This window comes from Rattus norvegicus, chromosome 1 (assembly GCF_021556685.1).
Source record: "Rattus norvegicus strain SHRSP/BbbUtx chromosome 1, alternate assembly SHRSP_T2T, whole genome shotgun sequence".
Classification (NCBI taxonomy): Eukaryota; Metazoa; Chordata; class Mammalia; order Rodentia; family Muridae; genus Rattus; species Rattus norvegicus.
This window is the reverse complement of record NC_141534.1, coordinates 122,528,657-122,551,467: the sequence shown is the minus strand read 5'-3', so window position 1 is coordinate 122,551,467 and position 22,811 is coordinate 122,528,657. Positions and strand designations below refer to the sequence as shown.

At 41.8% G+C, this 22,811-nt stretch overlaps 9 non-coding genes across 9 annotated transcripts; all 9 read left to right on the top strand.

Annotated features, from left to right (window-relative positions):
- The first annotated feature begins 1,757 nt into the window (after nucleotides 1–1,757).
- Nucleotides 1,758–1,850, top strand: LOC120100321 (small nucleolar RNA SNORD116). The gene has a single exon (XR_015655525.1). It is a non-coding gene; the product is annotated as a small nucleolar RNA SNORD116 (small nucleolar RNA).
- A 2,481-nt stretch (nucleotides 1,851–4,331) lies between these two features.
- Nucleotides 4,332–4,424, top strand: LOC120100312 (small nucleolar RNA SNORD116). Its single transcript, XR_015655654.1, has one exon. It is a non-coding gene; the product is annotated as a small nucleolar RNA SNORD116 (small nucleolar RNA).
- A 2,485-nt stretch (nucleotides 4,425–6,909) lies between these two features.
- LOC120100329 (small nucleolar RNA SNORD116) lies at nucleotides 6,910–7,002 on the top strand. The gene has a single exon (XR_015657102.1). It is a non-coding gene; the product is annotated as a small nucleolar RNA SNORD116 (small nucleolar RNA).
- Nucleotides 7,003–9,485: 2,483 nt separating this feature from the next.
- On the top strand, nucleotides 9,486–9,578 carry LOC148007674 (small nucleolar RNA SNORD116). Its single transcript, XR_015657074.1, has one exon. It is a non-coding gene; the product is annotated as a small nucleolar RNA SNORD116 (small nucleolar RNA).
- A 2,481-nt stretch (nucleotides 9,579–12,059) lies between these two features.
- Nucleotides 12,060–12,152, top strand: LOC120100305 (small nucleolar RNA SNORD116). Its single transcript, XR_015655596.1, has one exon. It is a non-coding gene; the product is annotated as a small nucleolar RNA SNORD116 (small nucleolar RNA).
- Nucleotides 12,153–14,629: 2,477 nt separating this feature from the next.
- Nucleotides 14,630–14,721, top strand: LOC120100310 (small nucleolar RNA SNORD116). Its single transcript, XR_015655646.1, has one exon. It is a non-coding gene; the product is annotated as a small nucleolar RNA SNORD116 (small nucleolar RNA).
- A 2,476-nt stretch (nucleotides 14,722–17,197) lies between these two features.
- LOC148007673 (small nucleolar RNA SNORD116) lies at nucleotides 17,198–17,290 on the top strand. The gene has a single exon (XR_015655555.1). It is a non-coding gene; the product is annotated as a small nucleolar RNA SNORD116 (small nucleolar RNA).
- A 2,478-nt stretch (nucleotides 17,291–19,768) lies between these two features.
- Nucleotides 19,769–19,861, top strand: LOC148007672 (small nucleolar RNA SNORD116). The gene has a single exon (XR_015657067.1). It is a non-coding gene; the product is annotated as a small nucleolar RNA SNORD116 (small nucleolar RNA).
- Nucleotides 19,862–22,335: 2,474 nt separating this feature from the next.
- Nucleotides 22,336–22,428, top strand: LOC148007671 (small nucleolar RNA SNORD116). The gene has a single exon (XR_015657066.1). It is a non-coding gene; the product is annotated as a small nucleolar RNA SNORD116 (small nucleolar RNA).
- The last annotated feature ends 383 nt before the right edge of the window (nucleotides 22,429–22,811 follow it).

Here is a 22,811-nt window from a genome sequence, read left to right as displayed (position 1 = left end):
AAGATGGTCTGGACATACATCTCCTCCTCTTCTAGGATCTAATAATGTGAGCATGCAAGTTTGTTTCTTACACACAGGCCTTCTAGGAATTGTATATTTTGGTATGGCCGAAGAAGATAGGCATGGAGTGTCTGTGGGATTATCTTTCCTTATGGTTTTGATGTGGCCTTGCTGAAGGTTAACTTGGCATTTTGTCTATGTGTTTTGGGGCTGATGGTAAGTCCTGTAATCTTAGACATTGTTCTTTTCTCCAAGTAAATATCAACAAGAAATTGTGTTTCCAATTGATTATGAAAGTGAGCTGTATGCTTAGGATCATGCTGTTGATAATAACTTATATCTCATTGACTACAGGTTATGCTTGTGTTTGGTGACCTGAGAGGGTTTGAACAGACACTTTCTCTGTGGTGATCAATGTCAGATACCACAGCAATAGCACTCACATGAATTTAGTACCACTCAAAACCTGAATAGGAGATATATGAACATGGACAGAGAAAGAGAGAGAGAAAAATTTTTGAAGAGGCTAAGAATGTGTGAGTCAGAGGAAGACAGTGAGAGACAGAAAGAGACAGAGAGAGAGGTGGGGGAGAGAGGGGGGTGAAATGGAAAGGAGGACACTGTGATATTAAAGCAGATAACTTGATTGACAGAAATAAGGAAACCAAATAGAGAGAATATGTGAGTGAGAAACTGAGAAGCTAGGAGAGTCATTGCAAGTCAATTTCAGAGAGAAAGAGAAGCGAGAGAGGCAGAGTACTTAAGTAGTCCATTCATATAATGTGGATGAGAATCTTATATGATATTTGAATCGGTTCTCATCGAAGGAAAGTAGGACTAATAGGTGTAGTACGTCATGATTATGGAGGGTGCTCCGATTGTGGCCAAAGCTAGTAAGATTCTGTTGTTTTCCATGGGAAGAGTAAGGCCTGGTTGTCTCTGGCATATCCAGCTGAACTAAGATTTAGTTATTTTGTAGGGAACTTCCATTGATCCTTTTTAGTGGTCTCATTCTGTTTTGTACCTCGTGCAAATTTCTTTGGATGGTTCTCAAGTGATGTACATACTACTGTATTTTTCGGAATCAGATATTGGCTTTGTCCCATCTTAAGAAATTTGTTGCATTGTAACCTCCAGGAATTCGGTGATAGAATTGGGAAAATTATGTCCCCAAACAGTTCCTTGGAGTAAAAATATCTCTGATATGTATTGTGAGTGAAATTTCTAGAGGATGGAAGGAGTGCTGAGAGAGTCCAAGTGTTCGATAAATTATGAACTAACCACAATGCATCACAGTCTCCATGATTTGCAAGGAATCCAATAAAGTGGGGGAATGTGCTATTTGCTTTACTTTCAGGGACAGAGTCCCTGTCTCATACTGGACAAGGACGGCTTGCAGAGGAACTGAGTATGGAACATCAGATGAAGTTGGAAGAAGCCTATCATTGCCTGCCCTGATGTCATCAGTTGAAGCTCTCTTGCCTGAGGATACCTGAAGTGAAAGGTAAGAAACACTTGACTTTCCAAAGGAACTCAAAGTGCTCAGGTGTTGATGGAGCTCGCAGGAGTTCCCAACCTTGAATCATGATCCTTTGGGACCTGGTTCAGGCTCACTGCCTGTGGCTACTCCTGTGATTGGAGAATAGTCCCATTGGTTCGTGGTAAAAGATGTGAATGTCTTGAATTCTGTTCGCTCACCAAACCTGATCTATTTTGAGTATACTAAGTGTCATGGCAGGGGATACACCAGCGTGCTTGGATCGATGATGATTTCCAATAAAACATTCCTTGGAAAGCTGAACAAAATGAGTGAAAACTCAATACCGCCACTGTCATCGTGACTGAGGTCCAGCACCTGGGATCACAAATGTCATTGAGGGACTCACATGGCCTCCATTCATCTTGCGAGACTTGGATCCAGTGAGAGAGCCTTCAGAATGTTCTTTGCTTGCCTAAATCACCAGAAATCATGGCCTAAATCAAGGCTTCCCCTTTTGCTCTAATGATAACATGCTTTCTGGTTGAGGAGATCATTGTCAGTGTCTTGGATATTAGCCCTACCATCTCCATCAGCAATAATGTATAGTAGGTTGTGATGCAAATGTAAGTTTAGCGGAAGCAGCATAGTTCCACAATGTACACTGGAATGTCAGGAAATGTGTTTCTGTCCCTGTCTGAAGCCTTCGCATGAATGATAACCCTTCTGCTTCATAAAACAGAGATACATAACGGGAAGGTTACAGGCAACATTTGGAATGAGGCAGTAGCAATTCTCAGGAACTATGGGAATGTGGACTCTTCCTGTGTGAAAACAAAGCTCTGTTTTCTTGAAAGACTGATTGTGGCCATGGCAATTAGTTTGGAAAGAGAGCCTTGGAATATAAAAGGTTGGCATGTAGCCTTCTTGTCGGTGGATTCTAGAAGTGCTTGCTTTCAACTGTCCCAAGATTCATACCACCTTCATGGATGTATGGAGAACACCCATTTTAATCCTAGTTTCTATGTTTATTGTTGGGACATTTTTTGTCAGTCTATCCAGGTAGTTTGCGAGCAGTTCTTATGGATTGACTGTACCAAAGATGGTCTGGACATACATCTCCTCCTCTTCTAGAATCTAAGAATGTGAGCATGCATGTTGGTTTCTTACACATAAGCCTTCTAGGAATTTTATATTTTGGTATGGCCGAAGAAGATAGGCATGGAGTGTCTGCGGGATTATCTTTCCTTATGGTATTGATGTGGCCTTGCTGAAGGTTAAATTGGCATTTTGGCTATGTGTTTTGAAGCTGATGGTAGTCCTTTTATCTTAGACATTGTTCTTTTCTCCAAGCAAATATCTACAAGAAAATGTGTTTCCAATTGATTATGAAAGTGAGCTGTATGCTTAGGATCATACTGTTGATAATAACATATATCTCAGTGACTACAGGGTATGCTTGTGTTTGGAGACCTGAGAGGGTTTGAACAGACACTTTCTCTGTGGTGATCAATGTCAGATACCACAGCAATAGCACGCACATGAATTTAATACCAGTCAAAACCTGAATAGGAGATATATGAGCATGGACAGAGAAAGAGAGAAAGAAAATTTTTGAAGAGGCTAAGCATGTGTGAGAGAGAGGAAGACAGTGAGAGACAGAAAGAGACAGAGAGAGGGGGGGAGAGAGAGGAGGTGAAGTGTAAAAGAGGACACTGTGATATAAAGCAGATATCTTGATGACAGAAATAAGGAAACCAAATAGAGAGAATGTGAGTGAGAAACTGAGAAGCTAGGAGAGTCACTGCAAGTCAATTTCAGAGAGAAAGAGAAGAAGCGAGTTAGAGAAAGAGTACTTAAGTAGTCCACTCATCCAATATGGATGTGAATCTTATATGATATTTGAGTCGTTTCTCATCGAAGGCAGAGTAGGACTAATAGGTGTAGTATGTTATGATTATGGAGGGTGCTCCGATTGTGGCCAAAGCTATTAAGATTCTGGTGGTTTCCATGGAAAGTGTAAGGCCTGATTGTCTCTGGCATATCCAGCTGAACTAAGATTTACTTACTTTTGTAGGCAACTTCCATTGAGCTATGTTAGTTGTCTCAAACTGTTGTGTACCTCGGCCAATTTCTTTGGATGGTTCTCAAGTGATGTACATACTACTGTAGCTTTCGGGATCAGATATTGTCTTCGTCCCATTTTAATAACTTTGTTGCATGGTATCCTCCAGGAATTCGGTGATAGAATTGGGAAACTTATGTCACCACACAGTTCCTTGGAGGAAAGATATCTCTGATATGTATTGTGAGGGCAAATTTCTAGAGGAAGGAAGGAAGCTGAGAGAGCCCAAGGGTTCGATAAATTATGAACTAACCACAATGCATTAGAGTCTCCATGATTTGCAAGGAATCCAATAAAGTGGGGGAACGTGCTCTTTGCTTTAGTTTCAGGGGCAGAGTCTCTGTCTCATACTGGACAAGGACGGCTTGCAGAGGAACTGAGTATGGAACATCAGATGAAGTTGGAAAAATCCTAACATTGCCAGCCCTGAAGTCATCAGCTGAAGCTCTCTTTCCTGAGGATACCTGAAGTGAAAGGTAAGAAACTTTTGAATTTCTAATGGAACTCAAAGTGCTCATGTGTTGATGGAGCTCACAGGAGTTCCCAACCTTGAATCATGATCCTTTGGGACCTGGTTCAGGCTCACTGCCTTTGGCTACTCCTGTGATTGTAGAATAGGCACATTGGTTCGTGGTAAAGGATGTGAATGTCTTGAATTCTGTTTGCTCACCAAACCTGATCTATTTTGAGTATACTAAGTGTCATGGCAGGGGGTACACCAGCGTGCTTGGATCGATGATGATTTCCAATAAAACATTCCTTGGAGAGCTGAACAGAATGAGTGAAAACTCAATACCGCTACTGTCATCGTGACTGAGGTGCAGCACCTGAGATCACAAATGTCACTGAAGGACTCACATGGCCTCCATTCATCTTGTGAGACTTGGATCCTGTGAGAGAGCCTTCAGAATGTTCTTTACTTGCCTAAATCACCAGAAATCATGGCCTAAATCAAGGCTTCACATTTTGCTCTAATGATAACATGCTTTCCTGTTGAGGAGATCATTGTCAGTATCTTGGAAGTTAGCCCTACCAACTCCATCAGCAATAATGTATAGTAGGTTGTGAGGCAAATGTAAGTTTAGCGGGCGCAGCATAGTTCCACAATGTACACTGGAATGTCAGGAAATGTGTTTCTGTCCCTGTCTGAAGCCTTCGCATGAATGATAACCCTTCTGTTTCATAAAACAGAGATACATAACGGGAAGTTTAAAGGCGACATGTGGAATGAGGCAGTAGCAATTCTCAGGAACTATGGGAATGTGGACTCTTCCTGTGTGAAAACAAAGCTCTGTTTTTTTGAAAGACTGATTGTGGCCATGGCAATTAGTTGGGAAAGAGTGCCTTGGAATTTAAAAGGTTGGCATGTACCCTTCCTGTCGGTGGATTCTAGAAGTGCATGCTTTCAAATGTCCCTGGATTCATACCACCTAAATGGATGTATGGAGAACACCCATTTTAATCCTAGTTTGTATGTTTATTGTTGGGACATTTTTTGTCAGTCTATCCGGGTAGTTTGCCAGCAGTTCTTATGGATTGACTGTACCAAAATAGTCTGGACATACATCTCCTCCTCTTCTAGGATCTAAGAATGTGAGCATGCAAGTTTGTTTCTTACACACAGTCCTTCTAGGAATTTTAAATTTTGGTATGGCTGTAGAAGATAGGCATGGAGTGTTTGTGGCATTATCTTTCCTTATGGTTTTGATGTGGCCTTGCTGAAGTTTAACTTGTCATTTTGGCTATGTGTTTTGGGGCTGATCGTAAGTCCTGTAATATTAGACATTGTTCTTTTCTCCAAGCAAATATCAATAAGAAATTGTGTTTCCGATTGATTATGGAAGTGAGCTGTATGCTTAGGATCATGCTGTTGATAATAACATATATCTTAGTGACTACAGGTTATGCTTGTGTTTGGTGACCGGGGAGGGTTTGAACAGACACTTTCTCTGTGGTGATCAATATAAGATACCACAGCAATAGCACTCACATGAATTTAGTACCAGTCAAAACCTGAATAGGAGATATATGAGCATGGACAGAGAAAGAGAGAAAGAACAATTTTTGAAGAGGCTAAGCATGTGTGAGTGAGAGAAAGACAGTGAGAGACAGAAAGAGACAGAGAGTGAGGGAGGGAGAGAGGGTGGTGAAGTGGAAAAGAGGACACTGTGATATTAAAGCAGATATCTTGATTGACAAATAAGGAAACAACATAGAGATAATATGTGAGTGAGAAACTGATAAGCCATGAGAGGCACTGCAATTTAATTTCAGAGAGAAAGAGAAGAAGCGTGAAAGACAGAGTACTTAAGTAGTCCATTCATATAATGTGGATGAGAATCTTATATGATATTTGAATCGGTTCGCATCGAAGGCAGAGTATTACTAATAGGTGTAGTATGCCATAATAATGGAGGGTGCTCCGATTGGGGCCAAAGCTATTAAGATTCTGGTGTTTTTCATGGGAAGAGTAAGGCCTGATTTTCTCTGGCATATCCAGCTGAACTAAGATTTACTTATTTTTGTAGGCAACTTCAATTGAGCCTTGTTAGTGGTCTCTTTCTGTTTTGTACCTCGTTCCAATTTCTTTGGATGGTTCTCAAGTGATGTACATACTACTGTAGTTTTCGGGATCAGATATTGGCTTCGTCCCATCTCAAGAACTTTGTTGCATGGTAACCTCCAGGAATTCGGTGATAGAATTGGGAAACTTATGTCCCCAAACAGTTCCTTGGAGGAAAAATATCTCTGATATGGATTGTGAGGGCAAATTTCTAGAGGACGGAAGGAGTGCTGAGAGAGCCCAAGTGTTCGATAAATTAAGAACTAACAACAATGCATCACAGTCTCCATGATTTGCAAGGAATCCAATAAAGTGGGGGAATGTGCTATTTGCTTTACTTTCAGGGACAGAGTCCCTGTCTCGTACTGGACAAGGACGGCTTGCAGAGGAACTGAGTATGGAACATCAGATGAAGTTGGAAGAAGCCTACCATCGCCTGCCCTGATGTCATCAGTTGAAGCTCTCTTGCCTGAGGATACCTGAAGTGAAAGGTAAGAAACACTTGACTTTCCAAAGGAACTCAAAGTGCTCAGGTTTTGTTGGAGCTCGCAGGAGTTCCCAACCTTGAATCATGATCCTTTGGGACCTGGTTCAGGCTCACTGCCTGTGTCTACTCCTGTGATTGGAGAATAGGCCCATTGGTTCGTGGTAAAGGATGTGAATGTCTTGAATTCTGTTCGCTCACCAAACCTTATCTATTTTGAGTATACTAAGTGTCATGGCAGGGGGTACACCAGCGTGCTTGGATCGATGATGATTTCCATTAAAACATTCCTTGGAAAGCTGAACAAAATGAGTGAAAACTCAATACCGCCACAATCATCGTGACTGAGGTCCAGCACCTGGGATCACAAATGTCACTGAGGGACTCATATGGCCTCCATTCATCTTGCGAGACTTGGATCCAGTGAGAGAGCCTTCAGAATATTCTTTGCTTGCCTAAATCACCAGAAATCATGGCCTAAATCAAGGCTTCACCTTTTGCTCTAATGATAACATGCTTTCCAGTTGAGGAGATCATTGTCAGTATCTTGGAAGTTATCCCTACCAACTCCATCAGCAATAATGTATAGTAGGTTGTGAGGCAAATGTAAGTTTAGCGGGGGCAGCATAGTTCAACAATGTACACTGGAATGTCAGGAAATGTGTTTCTGTCCCTGTCTGAAGGCTTCGGATGAATGATAACCCTGCTGTTTCATAAAACAGAGATACATAACGGGAAGGTTACAGGCGACATGTGGAATGAGTCATTAGCAATTCTCAGGAACTATGGGAATGTGGACTCTTCCTGTGTGAAAACAAAGCTCTGTTTTCTTGAAAGACTAATTGTGGCCATGGCAATTAGGTGGGAAAGAGATCCTTGGAATTTAAAAGGTTGGCATGTAGCCTTCTTGATGGTGGATTCTAGAAGTGCATGCTTTCAAATGTCCCAGGATTCATACCACCTTCATGGATGTATGGAGAACACCCATTTTAATCCTATTTTGTATGTTTATTGTTGGGACATTTTTTGTCAGTCTATCCGGGTAGTTTGCCAGCAGTTCTTATGGATTGACTGTACCAAAATGGTCTGGACATACATCTCCTCCTCTTCTAGGATCTAAGAATGTGAGCATGCAAGTTGGTTTCTTACACACACTCCTTCTAGGAATTTTATATTTTGGTATGGCTGTAGAAGATAGGCATGGAGTGTCTGTGGGATTATCTTTCCTTATGCTCTTGATGTGGCCTTGCTGAAGGTTAACTTGGCATTTTGGCTATGTGTTTTGGGGCTGATGGTAGTCCTGTTATCTTAGACATTGTTCTTTTCCCCAAGCAAATATCAACAAGAAATTGTGTTTCCATTTGATTATGAAAGTGAGCTGTATTCTTAGGACAATGCTGTTAATAATAACATATATCTCAATGACTACAGGTTATGCTTGTGTTTGGTGACCTGAGAGGGTTTGAACAGACACTTTCTCTGTGGTGATCAATGTCAGATACCACAGCAATAGCATTCACATGAATTTAGTACCAGTCAAAACCTGATTAGGAGATATATGAGCATGGACAGAGATAGAGAGAAAGAACAATTGTTGAAGAGGCTAAGCATGTGTGAGACAGAGGAAGACAGTGAGAGACAGAAAGAGAGAGAGAGAGGGGCGGGAGAGGGGGGTGAAATGGAAAAGAGGACACTGTGATATTAAAGCAGATATCTTGATTGACAGAAATAAGGAAACAATATAGAGATTGTGAGTGAGAAACTGAGAAGTTAGGAGAGTCACTGCAAGTCAATTTCAGAGAGAAAGTGAAGAAGCGAGATAGAGAAAGAGTACATAAGAAGTCCATTCATCTAATGTGGATGAGAATCTTATATGATATTTGAATCGGTTCTCATCGAAGGCAGAGAAGGAAAAATAGGTGTAGTATGTTATGAATATGGAGGGTGCTCCGATTCTGGCCAAAGCTCTTAAGATTCTGGTGGTTTCCATGGGAAGACTAAGGCGTGATTTTCTATGTCATATCCAGCTGAACTAAGATTTACTTATTTTTGTAGACAACTTCCATTAGGCCATGTTATTGGTCTCATTCTGTTGTGTACATCGTGCCAATTTCTTTGGATGTTTCTCAAGTGATGTACATACTACTGTAGTTTTCGGGGTCAGATATTGGCTTCGTCCCATCTTAAGAACTTTGTTGCATGGTAACATCCAGGAATTCGGTGATAGAATTGGGAAAATAATGTCCCCAAACAGTTCCTTGGAGGAAAAATATCTCTGATATGGATTGTGAGGGCAAATTTCTAGAGGACGGAAGGAGTGCTGAGAGAGCCCAAGTGTATGATAAATTAAGAACTAACAACAATGCATCACAGTCTCCATGATTTGCAAGGAATCCAATAAAGTGGGGGAATGTGCTATCTGCTTTACTTACACGGACAGAGTCACTGTCTAATATCGGACAAGGACGAATGGCAGAGGAACTGAGTATGGAACATCAGATGAAGTTGGAAGAAGCCTACCATCGCCTGCCCTGATGTCATCAGTTGAAGCTCTCTTGCCTGAGGATACCTGAAGTGAAAGGTAAGAAACACTTGACTTTCCAAAGGAACTCACAGTGCTCAGGTGTTGATGGATCTCGCAGGAGTTCCCAACCTTGAATCATTTAAACCTTTGTGACCTGATTCAGGCTCACTGCCTGTGGCTACTCCTGTGATTGGAGAATAGGCCCATTGGTTCTTGGGAAAGGATGTGAATGTCTTGAATTCTGTTCGCTCACCAAACCTGATCTATTTTGAGTATACAAAGTGTCATGGCAGGGGGTACACCAGCGTGCTTGGATCGATGATGATTTCCAATAAAACATTCCTTGGAAAGCTGAACAAAATGAGTGAAAACTCAATACCGCCACTATCATCGTGACTGAGGTCCAGCACCTGGGATCACAAATATCACTGAGGGACTCACATGGCGTCCATTCATCTTGCGAGCCTTGGATCCAGTGAGAGAGCCTTCAGAAGGTTATTTGCTTGCCTAAATCACCAGAAATCATGGCCTAAATCAAGGCTACACCTTTTGCTCTAATGATAACATGCTTTCTGGTTGAGGAGATCATTGTCAGAATCTTGGAAGTTAGCCCTACCAACTCCATGATCAATAATGTATAGTAGGTTGTGAGGCAAATGTAAGTTTAGCGGGGGCAGCATAGTTCAACAATGTACACTGGAATGTCAGGAAATGTGTTTCTGTCCCCGTCTGAAGCCTTCGCATGAATGATAACCCTTCTGTTTCATAAAACAGAGATACATAACGGGAAGGTTACAGGCGACATGTGGAATGAGGCAGTAGCAATTCTCAGGAACTATGGGAATGTGGACTCTTCCTGTGTGAAAACAAAGCTCTGTTTTCTTGAAAGACTGATTGTGGCCATGGCAATTATGTGAGAAAGAGAGCCTTGGAATTTAAAAAGTTGGCATGTAGCCTTCTTGTCGGTGGATTCTAGAAGTGCATGCTTTCAAATGTCCCAGGATTAATACCACCTTCATGGATGTATGGAGAACACCCATTTCAATCCTAGTTTCTATGTTTATTGTTGGGACATTTTTTGTCAGTCTATCCGGGTAGTTTGCCAGCAGTTCTTATGGATTGTCTGTACCAAAATGGTCTGGACATACATCTCCTCCTCTTCTAGGATCTAAGAATGTGAGCATGCAAGTTGGTTTCTTACACACAGTCCTCTAGAAATTTTATATTTTGGTATGGCCGTAGAAGATAGGCATAGAGTGTCTGTGGGATTATCTTTCCTTATGGTTTTGATGTGGCCTTGCTGAAGGTTAACTTGGCATTTTGGCTATGTGTTTTGGGGCTGATGGTAGTCCTGTTATCTTAGACATTGTTCTTTTCTCCAAGCCAATATCAATAAGAAATTGTGTTTCCATTTGATTATGAAAGTGAGCTGTGTGCTTAGGATCATGCTGCTGATAGTAACATATAACTCAGTGACTACAGGTTATGCTAGTGTTTGGTGATCTGAGAGGGTTTGAACAGACATTTTCTCTGTGGTGATCAATGTCAGATACCACAGCAATAGCAGTCACAGGAATTTAGTCCCAGTCAAAACCTGAATAGGAGATATATGAGCATGGACAGAGAAAGAGAGGAAGAACAATTGTTGAAGAGGGTAAGCATGTGTGAGACAGAGGAAGACAGTGAGAGACAGAAAGAGAGAGAGAGAGAGGGGCGGGAGAGGGGGGGTGAAGTGGAAAAGAGGACACTGTGATATTAAAGCAGATATTTTGATTGACAGAAATAAGGAAACCGTATAGAGAGAATGTGAGTGAGAAACTGAGAAGCTAGGAGAGTCACTGCAAGTCAATTTCAGAGAGAAAGTGAAGAAGCGAGATAGAGAAAGAGTACATAAGAAGTCCATTCATCTAATGTGGATGAGAATCTTATATGATATTTGAATCGGTTCTTATCGAAGGAAGAGTAGGAATAATAGGTGTAGTATGTTATGATTATGGACGGTGCTCCGACTGTGGCCAAATCTATTAAGATTCTGGTGGTTTCCCTGGGAAGAGTAAGGTCTGAATATCTCTGGGATATCCAGCTGAACTAAGATTTACTTAATTTGTAGGCACCTTCCTTTGAGCCTTGTTAGTAGTCTCATTCTGTTGTGAACCTTGTAGCATTTCTTTGGAGGCTTCTCAATTGATGTACATAGTACTGTAGTTTTCGGGATCAGGTATTGGATTCATCCCATTTTAAGAAGTTTGTTGCATGGTAACCTCTAGAAATTCGGTGATAGAATTGGGAAACTTATGTCCCCAAACTGTTCCTTGGAGGAAAAATATCTCTGATATGGATTGTGAGGGCAAAGTTCTAGAGGAAGGAAGGAGGGCTGAGAGAGCCCATGTGGTCGATAAATTATGAATTATCCACAATGCATCACAGTCTCCATGATTTGCAAGGAATCCAATAAAGTGGAGGAATGTGTATTTGCTTTAGTTTCAGGGACAGAGTCCATGTCTCATACCAGACAAGGACGGCTTCCAGAGGAACTCAGTAAGGAACATCAGATGAAGTTGGATGAAGCCTATCATTGCCTGCCCTGATGTCATCAGTTGAAGCACTCTTGCCTGAGGATACCTGAAGTGAAAGGTAAGAAACACTTGACTTTCCAAAGGAACTCAAAGTGCTCAGGTGTTGATGGAGCTCGCAGTAGTTCCCAACCTTGAATCATGATCCTTTGGGACCTGGTTCAGGTCACTGCCTGTGGCTACTCCTGTGATTGGAGAATAGGCCCATTGGTTCGTGGTAAAGGATGTGAATGTCTTGAATTCTGTTCGCTCAACAAACCTGATCTATTTTGAGTATACTAAGTGTCATGGCAGGGGGTACACCAGCGTGCTTGGATCGTTGATGATTTCCAATAAATCATTCCTTGGAAAGCTGAACAAAATGAGTGAAAACTCAATACCGCCACTATCATCGTGACTGAGGTCCAGCACCTGGGATTTCAAATGTCACTGAGGGACTCACATGGCCTCCATTCATCGTGCGAGACTTGGATCCAGTGAGAGAGCCTTCAGAATATATTTTGCTTGCCTAAATCACCAGAAATCATGGCCTAAATCAAGGCTTCACCTTTTGCTCTAATGATAACATGCTTTCCGGTTGAGGAGATCATTGTCAGTATCTTGGAAGTTAGCCCTACCAACTCCATCAGCAATAATGTATAGTAGGTTGTGAGGCTAATGTAAGTTTAGCGGGGGCAGCATAGTTCAACAATGTACACTGGAATGTCAGGAAATGTGTTTTTGTCCGTGTCTGAAGCCTTCGCATGAATGATAACCCTTCTGTTTCATAAAACAGAGTTACATAACGGGAAGGTTACAGGCGACATGTGGAATGAGGCAGTAGCAATTCTCAGGAACTATGGGAATGTGGACTCTTCCTGTGTGAAATCAAAGTCCGGTTTTCTTGAAAGACTGATTGGGGCCATGGCAATTAGGTTGGAAAGAGAGCCTTGGAATTAAAAGGTTGGCATGTAGCCTTCTTGTCGGTGGATTCTAGAAGTGCATGCTTTCAGATGTCCCAGGATACATACCACCTTCATGGATGTATGGAGAACACCCATTTTAATCCTAGTTTGTATGTTTATTGTTGGACATTTTTTGTCAGTCTATGAGGGTAGTTTGCCAGAAGTTCTTATGGATTGACTGTACCAAAATTTTCTGGACATACATCTCCTCCTCTTCTAGGATCTAAGAATGTGAGCATGCAAGTTTGTTTTTTACACACACTCCTTCTAGGAATTTTATACTTTGGTATGGCCGTAGAAGATAGGCATGGATTGTCTGCGGGATTATCTTTCCTTATGGTTTTTATGTGGCCTTGCTGAAGGTTAACTTGGCATTTTGGCTATGTGTTTTGGGGCTGATGGTAGTCCTGTTATCTTAGACATTGTTCTTTTCTCCAAGCAAATATCACAAAGAAATTGTGTTTCCATTGGATTATGAAAGTGAGCTGTATGCTTAGGATCATGCTGTTGATAATAACATATATCTCAGTGACTACAAGTTATGCTTGTGTTTGGTGACCTGAGAGGGTTTGAACAGACACTTTCTCTGTGGTGATCAATGTCAGATACCACAGCAATAGCACGCACAGGAATTTAGTACCAGTCAAATCCTGAATAGGAGATATATGAGCATGGACAGAGAAAGAGAGAAAGAACAATTGTTGAAGAGGCTAAGCATGTGTGTGACAGAGGAAGACTGTGAGACACAGAAAGAGAGAGGGGGGGGAGAGAGGGCGGTGAAGTGGAGAAGAGGACACTGTGATATAAAAGCAGATATCTTGATTGACAGAAATAAGGAAACCAAATAGAGAGAATGTGAGTGAGAACCTGAGAAGCTAGGAGAGTCACTGCAAGTCAATTTCAGAGAGAAAGTGAAGAAGCGAGATAGAGAAAGAGTACATAAGAAGTCCATTCATCTAATATGGATGAGAATCTTATATGATATTTGCATCGGTTCTCATCGATGGCAGAGTAGGACTAATAGGTGTAGTATGTTATGATTATGGAGGGTGCTCCGATAATGGCCAAAGCTATTAAGATTCTGGTGGTTTTCATTGGAAGAGTAAAGCCTGATTTTCTCTGTCATATCCGGCTGAACTGAGATTTACTTATTTTTGTAGACAACTTCCATTAAGCCATGTTCGTGGTCTCATTCTATTGTGTACCTCGTGCCAATTTCTTTTGATGGTTCTCAAGTGATGTACATACTACTGTAGTTTTCGGGATCAGATATTGGCTTCGTCCCATCTTAAGAACTTTGTTGCATGGTAACCTCCAGGAATTCGGTGATAGAATTGGGAAACTTATGTCCCCAAACAGTTCCTTGGAGGAAAAATATCTCTGATATAGATTGTGAGGGCAAATTTCTAGAGGACGGAAAGAGTGCTGAGAGATCCCAAGTGTTCGATAAATTAAGAACTAACAACAATGCATCACAGTCTCCATGATTTGCAAGGAATCCAATAAAGTGGGGGAATGTGCTATTTGCTTTACTTTCAGGGACAGAGTCCCTGTCTCATACTGGACAAGGACGGCTTGCAGAGGAACTGAGTATGGAACATCAGATGAAGTTGGAAGAAGCCTACCATCGCCTGCCCTGATGTCATCAGTTGAAGCTCTCTTGCCTGAGGATACCTGAAGTGAAAGGTAAGAAACACTTGACTTTCCAAAGGAACTCAAAGTGCTCAAGTGTTGATGGAGCTCGCAGGAGTTCCCAACCATGAATCATGATCCTTTGGGACCTAGTTCAGGCTCACTGCCTGTGTCTACTCCTGTGATTGGAGAATAGGCCCATTGGTTCGTGGTAAAGGATGTGAATGTCTTGAATTCTGTTCGCTCACCAAACCTGATCTATTTTGAGTATACTAAGTGTCATGGCAGGGGATACACCAGCGTGCTTGGATCGTGATGATTTCCAATAAAACATTCCTTGGATAGCTGAACAAAATGAGTGAAAACTCAATACCGCCACTATCATTGTGACTGAGGTCCAGCACCTGGGATCAGAAATGTCATTGAGGGACTCACATGGCCTCCATTCATCTTGGGAGACTTGGATCCAGTGAGAGAGCCTTCAGAATGTTATTTGCTTGCCTAAATCACCCGAAATCATGGCTTAAATCAAGGCTTCACCTTTTGCTCTAATGATAACATGCTTTGCGGTTGAGGAGATCATTGTCAGTATCTTGGAAGTTAGCCCTACCAACTCCGTCAGCAATAATGTATAGTAGGTTGTGAGGCAAATGTAAGTTTAGCGGGGGCAGCATAGTTCAACAATGTACACTGGAATGTCAGGAAATGTGTTTCTGTCCGTGTGTGAAGCCTTCGCATGAATGATAACCCTTCTGTTTCATAAAACAGAGATACATAAGGGGAAGGTACAGGCGACATGTGAAATGAGGCATTAGCAATTCTCAGGAACTATGGGAATGTGGACTCTTCCTGTGTGAAAACAAAGCTCTGTTTTCTTGAAGGACTGATTGTGGCCATGGCAATTAGGTTGGAAAGAGATCCTTGGAATTTAAAAGTTTGGCATGTAGCCTTCTTGTCGGTGGATTCTAGAAGTGCATGCTTTCAAGTGTCCCAGGATCCATACCACCTTCATGGATGTATGGAGAACACTCATTTTAATCCTAGTTTGTATGTTTATTTTCGGACATTTTTTGTCAGTCTATCCGGGTAGTTTGCCAGCAGTTCTTATGGATTGTCTGTACCAAAATGGTCTGGACATACATGTCCTCCTCTTCTAGGATCTAAGAATGTGAGCATGCAAGTTTGTTTCTTACACACACTCCTTCTAGGGTTTTTATACTTTGGTATGGCCGTAGAAGATAGGCAGGGAGTGTCTGCGGGATTATCTTTCCTTATGGTCTTGATGTGGCCTTGCTGAAGGTTAACTTGGCATTTGGCTATGTGTTTTGGGGATGATGGTAGTCCTGTTATCTTAGACATTGTTCTTTTCTCCAAGCAAATATCACAAAGAAATTGTGTTTCCATTGGATTATGAAAGTGAGCTGTATGCTTAGGATCATGCTGTTGATAATAACATATATCTCAGTAACTACAGGTTATGCTTGTGTTTGGTGATCTGAGAGGGTTTGAACAGAAACTTTCTCTGTGTTGATAAAGTCAGATACCACAGCAATAGCACGCACAGGAATTTAGTACCAGTCAAATCCTGAATAGGAGATATATGAGCATGGACAGAGAAAGAGAGAAAGAACAATTGTTGAAGAGGCTAAGCATGTGTGAGACAGAGGTAGACAGTGAGACACAGAAAGAGAAAGGGGGGGGGAGAGAGGGCGGTGAAATGGAGAAGAGGACACTGTGATATTAAAGCAGATATCTTGATTGACAGAAATAAGGAAACCAAATAGAGAGAATGTGAGTGAGAACCTGAGAAGCTAGGAGAGTCACTGCAAGTCAGTTTCAGAGAGAAAGTGAAGAAGCGAGATAGAGAAAGAGTACATAAGAGGTCCATTCATCTAACGTGGATGAGAATCTTATATGATATTTGCATTGGTTCTCATCGATGGCAGAGTAGGACTAATAGGTGTAGTATGTTATGATTATGGAGGGTGCTCCGATTGTGGCCAAAGCTATTAAGATTCTGGTGGTTTTCATTGGAAGAGTAAGGCCTGATTTTCTCTGTCATATCCGGCTGAACTGAGATTTACTTATTTTTGTAGACAACTTCCATTAAGCCATGTTCGTGGTCTCATTCTATTGTGTACCTCGTGCCAATTTCTTTGTATGGTTCTCAAGTGATGTACATACTACAGTAGTTTTCGGGATCAGATATTGGCTTTGTCCCATCTTAAGAACTTTGTTGCATGGATACCTCCAGGAATTCGGTGATAGAATTGGAAAAATTATGTCCCCAAACAGTTCCTTGGAGGAAAAATATCTCTGATATGGATTGTGAGGGCAAATTTCTAGAGGACGGAAGGAGTGCTGAGAGAGCCCAAGTGTTCGATAAATTAAGAACTAACAACAATGCATCACAGTCTCCATGATTTGCAAGGAATCCAATAAAGTGGGGGAATGTGCTATTTGCTTTACTTTCAGGGACAGAGTCCCTGTCTCATACCGGACAAGGACGGCTTGCAGAGGAACTGAGTATGGAACATCAGATGAAGTTGGTAGAAGCGTAACATCGCCTGCCCTGATGTCATCAGTTGTAGCTCTCATGCCTGAGGATACCTGAAGTGAAAGGTAAGAAACACTTGACTTTCCAAAGGAACTCAAAGTGCTCAGGTGTTGATGGTGCTTACAGGAGTTCCCAACCTTGAATCATGATCCTTTGGGACCTAGTTCAGGCTCACTGCCTGTGGCTACTCCTGTGATTGGAGAATAGGCCCATTGGTTCGTGGTAAAGGATGTGAATGTCTTGAATTCTGTTCGCTCACCAAACCTGCTCTATTTTGAGTATACTAAGTGTCATGGCAGGGGGTACACCAGCGTGCTTGGATCGATGATGATTTCCAATAAAACATTCCTTGGAAAGCTGAACAAAATGAGTGAAAACTCAATACCGCCACTATAATCGTGACTGAGGTCCAGCACCTGGGATCAGAAATGTCACTGTGGGACTCACATGGCCTCCATTCATCTTGCGAGACGTGGATCCAGTGAGAGAGCCTTCAGAATGTTTTTGCTTGCCTAAATCACCAGAAATCATGGCTTAAATCAAGGCTTCACCTTTTGCTCTAATGATAACATGCTTTCCGGTTGAGGAGATCATTGTCAGTATCTTGGAAGTTAGCCCTACCAACTCCATCAGCAATAATGTATAGTAGGTTGTGAGGCAAATGTAAGTTAGTGGGGGCAGCATAGTTCAACAATGTACACTGGAATGTCAGGAAATGTGTTTCTCTCCGTGTTTGAATCCTTCGTATGAATGATAACCCTTCTGTTTCATAAAACTTAGATACATAACAGGAAGTTTACAGGCGACATGTGGAATGAGGTATTAGCAATTCTCAGGAACTATGGGAATGTGAACTCTTCCTGTGTGAAAACAAAGCTCTGTTTTCTTGAAAGACTGATTGTGGCCATGGCAATTAGATTGGAAAGAGAGCCTTGGAATTTAAAAGGTTGGCATGTAATCTTCTTGTCGGTGGATTCTAGAAGTGCATGCTTTCAACTGTCCCAAGATTCATACCACGTTCATGGATGTATGGAGAACACCCATTTTAATCCTAGTTTGTATGTTTATTGTTGGGACATTTTTTGTGAGTCTATCCGGGTAGTTTGCCAGCAGTTCTTATGGATTGACTGTACCAAAATGGTCTGGACATACATGTCCTCCTCTTCTAGGTTCTAAGAATGTGAGCATGCAAGTTTGTTTCTTACACACACTCCTTCTAGGAATTTTATACTTTGGTATGGCCGTAGAAGATAGGCATGGAGTTTCTGCGGGATTATCTTTCCTTATGGTTTTGATGTGGCCTTGCTGAAGGTTAACTTGGCATTTTGGCTATGTGTTTTGGGGATGATGGTAGTCCTGTTTTCTTAGACATTGTTCTTTTCTCCAAGCAAATATCAAAAAGAAATAGTGTTTCCATTGGATTATGAAAGTGAGCTGTATGCTTAGGATCATGCTGTTGATAATAACATATATCTCAGTGACTACAGGTTATGCTTGTGTTTGGTGACCTGAGAGGGTTTGAACAGACACTTTCTCTGTGGTGATCAATGTCAGATACCACAGCAATAGCACTCACAGGAATTTAGTACCAGTCAAACCTGATTAGGAGATATATGAGCATGGACAGAGAAAGAGAGAAAGAACAATTGTTGAAGAGGCTAAGCATGTGTGAGACAGAGGAAGACAGTGAGACACAGAAAGAGAGTGAGAGGGGGGGAGAGGGGGGGTTAAGTGGAAAAGAGGACACTGTGATATTAATGCAGATATCTTGATTGACAGAAATAAGGAAACCAAATAGAGAGAATGTGAGTGAGAACCTGAGAAGCTAGGAGAGTCACTGCAAGTCAATTTCAGAGAGAAAGTGAAGAAGCGAGATAGAGAAAGAGTACATAAGAGGTCCATTCATCTAACGTGGATGAGAATCTTATATGATATTTGCATTGGTTCTCATCGATGGCAGAGTAGGACTAATAGGTGTAGTATGTTATGATTATGGAGGGTGCTCCGATTGTGGCCAAAGCTATTAAGATTCTTGTGGTTTTCATGGGAAGAGTAAGGCCTGATTTTCTCTGTCATATCCGGCTGAACTGAGATTTACTTATTTTTGTAGACAACTTCCATTAAGCCATGTTTGTGGTCTCATTCTATTGTGTACCTCGTGCCAATTTCTTTGGATGGTTCTCAAGTGATGTACATACTACTGTAGTTTTCGGGATCAGATATTGGCTTCGTCCCATCTTACGAACTTGGTTGCATGGTAACCTCCAGGAATTCGGTGATAGAATTGGGAAACTTATGTCCCCAAACAGTTCCTTGGAGGAAAAATATCTCTGATATGGATTGTGAGGGCAAATTTCTAGAGGACGGAAGGAGTGCTGAGAGAGCCCAAGTGTTCGATAAATTAAGAACTAACAACAATGCATCACAGTCTCCATGATTTGCAAGGAATCCAATATTGTGGGGGAATGTGCTATTTGCTTTACTTTCAGGGACAGAGTCCCTGTTTCATACTGGACAAGGACGGCTTGCAGAGGAACTGAGTATGGAACATCAGATGAAGTTGGAAGAAGCCTAACATCGCCTGCCCTGATGTCATCAGTTGAAGCTCTCTTGCCTGAGGATACCTGAAGTGAAAGGTAAGAAACACTTGACTTTCCAAAGGAACTCAAAGTGCTCAGGTGTTGATGGTGCTTGCAGGAGTTCCCATCCTTGAATCATGATCCTTTGGGACCTGGTTCAGGCTCACTGCCTGTGGCCACTCCTGTGATTGGAGAATAGGCCCATTGGTTCGTGGTAAAGGATGTGAATGTCTTGAATTCTGTTCGCTCACCAAACCTGCTCTATTTTGAGTATACTAAGTGTCATGGCAGGGGGTACACCAGCGTGCTTGGATCGATGATGATTTCCAATAAAACATTCCTTGGAAAGCTGAACAAAATGAGTGAAAACTCAATACCGCCACTATCATCGTGACTGAGGTCCAGCACCTGGGATCACAAATGTCACTGAGGGACTCATATGGCCTCCATTCATCTTGCGAGACTTGGATCCAGTGAGAGAGCCTTCAGAATGTTCTTTGCTTGCCTAAATCACCAGAAATCATGGCCTAAATCAAGGCTTCACCTTTTGCTCTAATGATAACATGTTTTCCGGTTGAGGAGATCATTGTCAGTATCTTGGAAGTTAGCCCTACCAACTCCATCAGCAATAATGTATAGTAGGTTGTGAGGCAAAAGTAAGTTTAGCAGGGGCGTCATACTTCAACAAAGTACACGGAATGTCAGGAAATGTGTTTCTGTCCCCGTCTGAAGCCTTCGCATGAATGATAACCCTTCTGTTTCATAAAACAGAGATACATAACGGGAAGGTTACAGGCGACATGTGGAATGAGCAGTAGCAATTCTCAGGAACTATGGGAATGTGGACTCCTCCTGTGTGAAAACAAAGCTCTGTTTTCTTGAAAGACTTATTGTGGCCATGGCAATTAGATGGGAAAAAGAGTCTTGGAATTTAAAAGGTTTACATGTAGTCTTCTTGTCGGTGGATTCTAGAAGTGCATGCTTTCAACTGTCCCAGTATTCATACCACCTTCATGGATGTATGGAGAACACCCATTTTAATCCTAGTTTCTATGTTTATTGTTGGGACATTTTTTGTCAGTCTATCCGGGTAGTTTGCCAGCAGTTCTTATGGATTGAATGTACAAAATGGTCTGGACATACATCTCCTCCTCTTCTAGGATCTAAGAATGTGAGCATGCAAGTTTGTTTCTTACACACACTCCTTCTAGGAATTTTATATTTTGGTATGGCCATAGAAGATAGGCATGGTGTGTCTTCGGGATTATCTTTCCTTATGGTCTTGATGTGGCCTTGCTGAAGGTTAACTTGGCATTTTGGCTATGTGTTTTGGGGCTGATGGTAGTCCTGTTATCTTAGACATTGTTCTTTTCTCCAAGCAAATATCAACAAGAAATTGTGTTTCCATTTGATTATGAAAGTGAGCTGTATGCTTAGGATCATGCTGTTGATAATAACATATATCTCAGTGACTACAGGTTATGCTTGTGTTTGGTGACCTGAGAGGGTTTGAACAGACACTTTCTCTGTGGTGATCAATGTCAGATACCACAGCAATAGCACTCACAGGAATTTAGTACTAGTCAGAACCTGAATAGGAGATATATGAGCATGGACAGAGACAGAGAGAAAGAACAAGTGTTGAAGAGGGTAAGCATGTGTGAGACAGAGGAAGACAGTGAGAGACAGAAAGAAAGAGGGGGGGGAGAGTGGGGTGAAGTGGAAAAGAGGACACTGTGATATTAAAGCAGATATCTTGATTGACAGAAATAAGGAAACCAAATAGAGAGAATGTGAGTGAGAAACTGAGAAGCTAGGAGAGACACTGCAAGTCAATTTCAGAGAGAAAGTGAAGAAGCGAGATAGAGAAAGAGTACATAAGAAGTCGATACATTTAATGTGGATGAGAATCTTATATGATATTTGAATCGGTTCTCATCGAAGGCAGAGTAGGACTAATAGGTGTAGTATGTTATGATTATGGAGGGTGCTCCGATTGTGGCCAAAGCTATTAAGATTCTGATGGTTTCCATCTGAAGAGTAAGGCCTGATTTTCTCTGTCATATCCGGCTGAACTGAGATTTACTTATTTTTGTAGACAACTTCCATTAAGCCATGTTAGTGGTTTCATTCTATTGTGTACCTCGTGCCAATTTCTTTGGATGGTTCTCAAGTGATGTACATCCTACTGTAGTTTTCGGGATCAGATATTGGCTTCGTCACATCTTAAGAACTTTGTTGCATGGTAACCTCCAGGAATTCGGTGATAGAATTGGGAAAATTATGTCCCCAAACAGTTCCTTGGAGGAAAAATATCTCTGAAATGGATTGTGAGGGCAAATTTCTAGAGGACGGAAGGAGTGCTGAGAGAGCCCAAGTGTTCGATAAATTAAGAACTAACAACAATGCATCACAGTCTCCATGATTTGCAAGGAATCCAATAAAGTGGGGGAATGTGCTATTTGCTTTACTTTCAGGGACAGAGTCCCTGTCTCATACCGGAAAAGGACGGCTTGCATAGGAACTGAGTATGGAACATCAGATGAAGTAGGAAGAAGCCTAACATCGCCTGCCCTGAATTCCTCAGTTGAAGCTCTCTTGCCTGATGATACCTGAAGTGAAAGGTAAGAAACACTTGACTTTCCAAAGGAACTCAAAGTGCTCAGGTGTTGATGGAGCTCATGGGAGTTCCCAACCTTGAATCATGATCCTTTGGGACCTGGTTCAGGCTCACTCTCTGTGGCTACTCCTGTGATTGGAGAATAGGCCCATTGGTTCGTGGTAAAGGAGGTGAATGTCTTGAATTCTGTTCGCTCACCAAACCTGATCTATTTTGAGTATACTAAGTGTCATGGCAGGGGGTACACAAGCGTGCTTGGATCGATGATGATTTCCAATAAAACATTCCTTGGAAAGCTGAACAAAATGAGTGAAAACTCAATACCGCCACTATCATCGTGACTGAGGTCCAGCACCTGGGATCACAAATGTCACTGAGGGACTCACAAGGCCTCCATTCATCTTGCGAGACCTGGATCCAGTGAGAGAGCCTTCAGAATGTTCTTTGCTTGCCTAAATCACCAGAAATCATGGCCTAAATCAAGGCTTCACCTTTTGCTCTAATGATAACATGCTTTCCGGTTGAGGAGATCATTGTCAGTATCTTGGAAGTTAGCCCTACCAACTCCATCAGCAATAATGTATAGTAGGTTGTGAGGAAAATGGAAGTTTAGCGGGGGCAGCATAGTTCCACAATGTACACTGGAATGTCAGGAAATGTGTTTCTGTCCGTGTATGAAGCCTTCGCATGAATGATGACACTTCTGTTTCATAAAACAGAGATACATAACGGG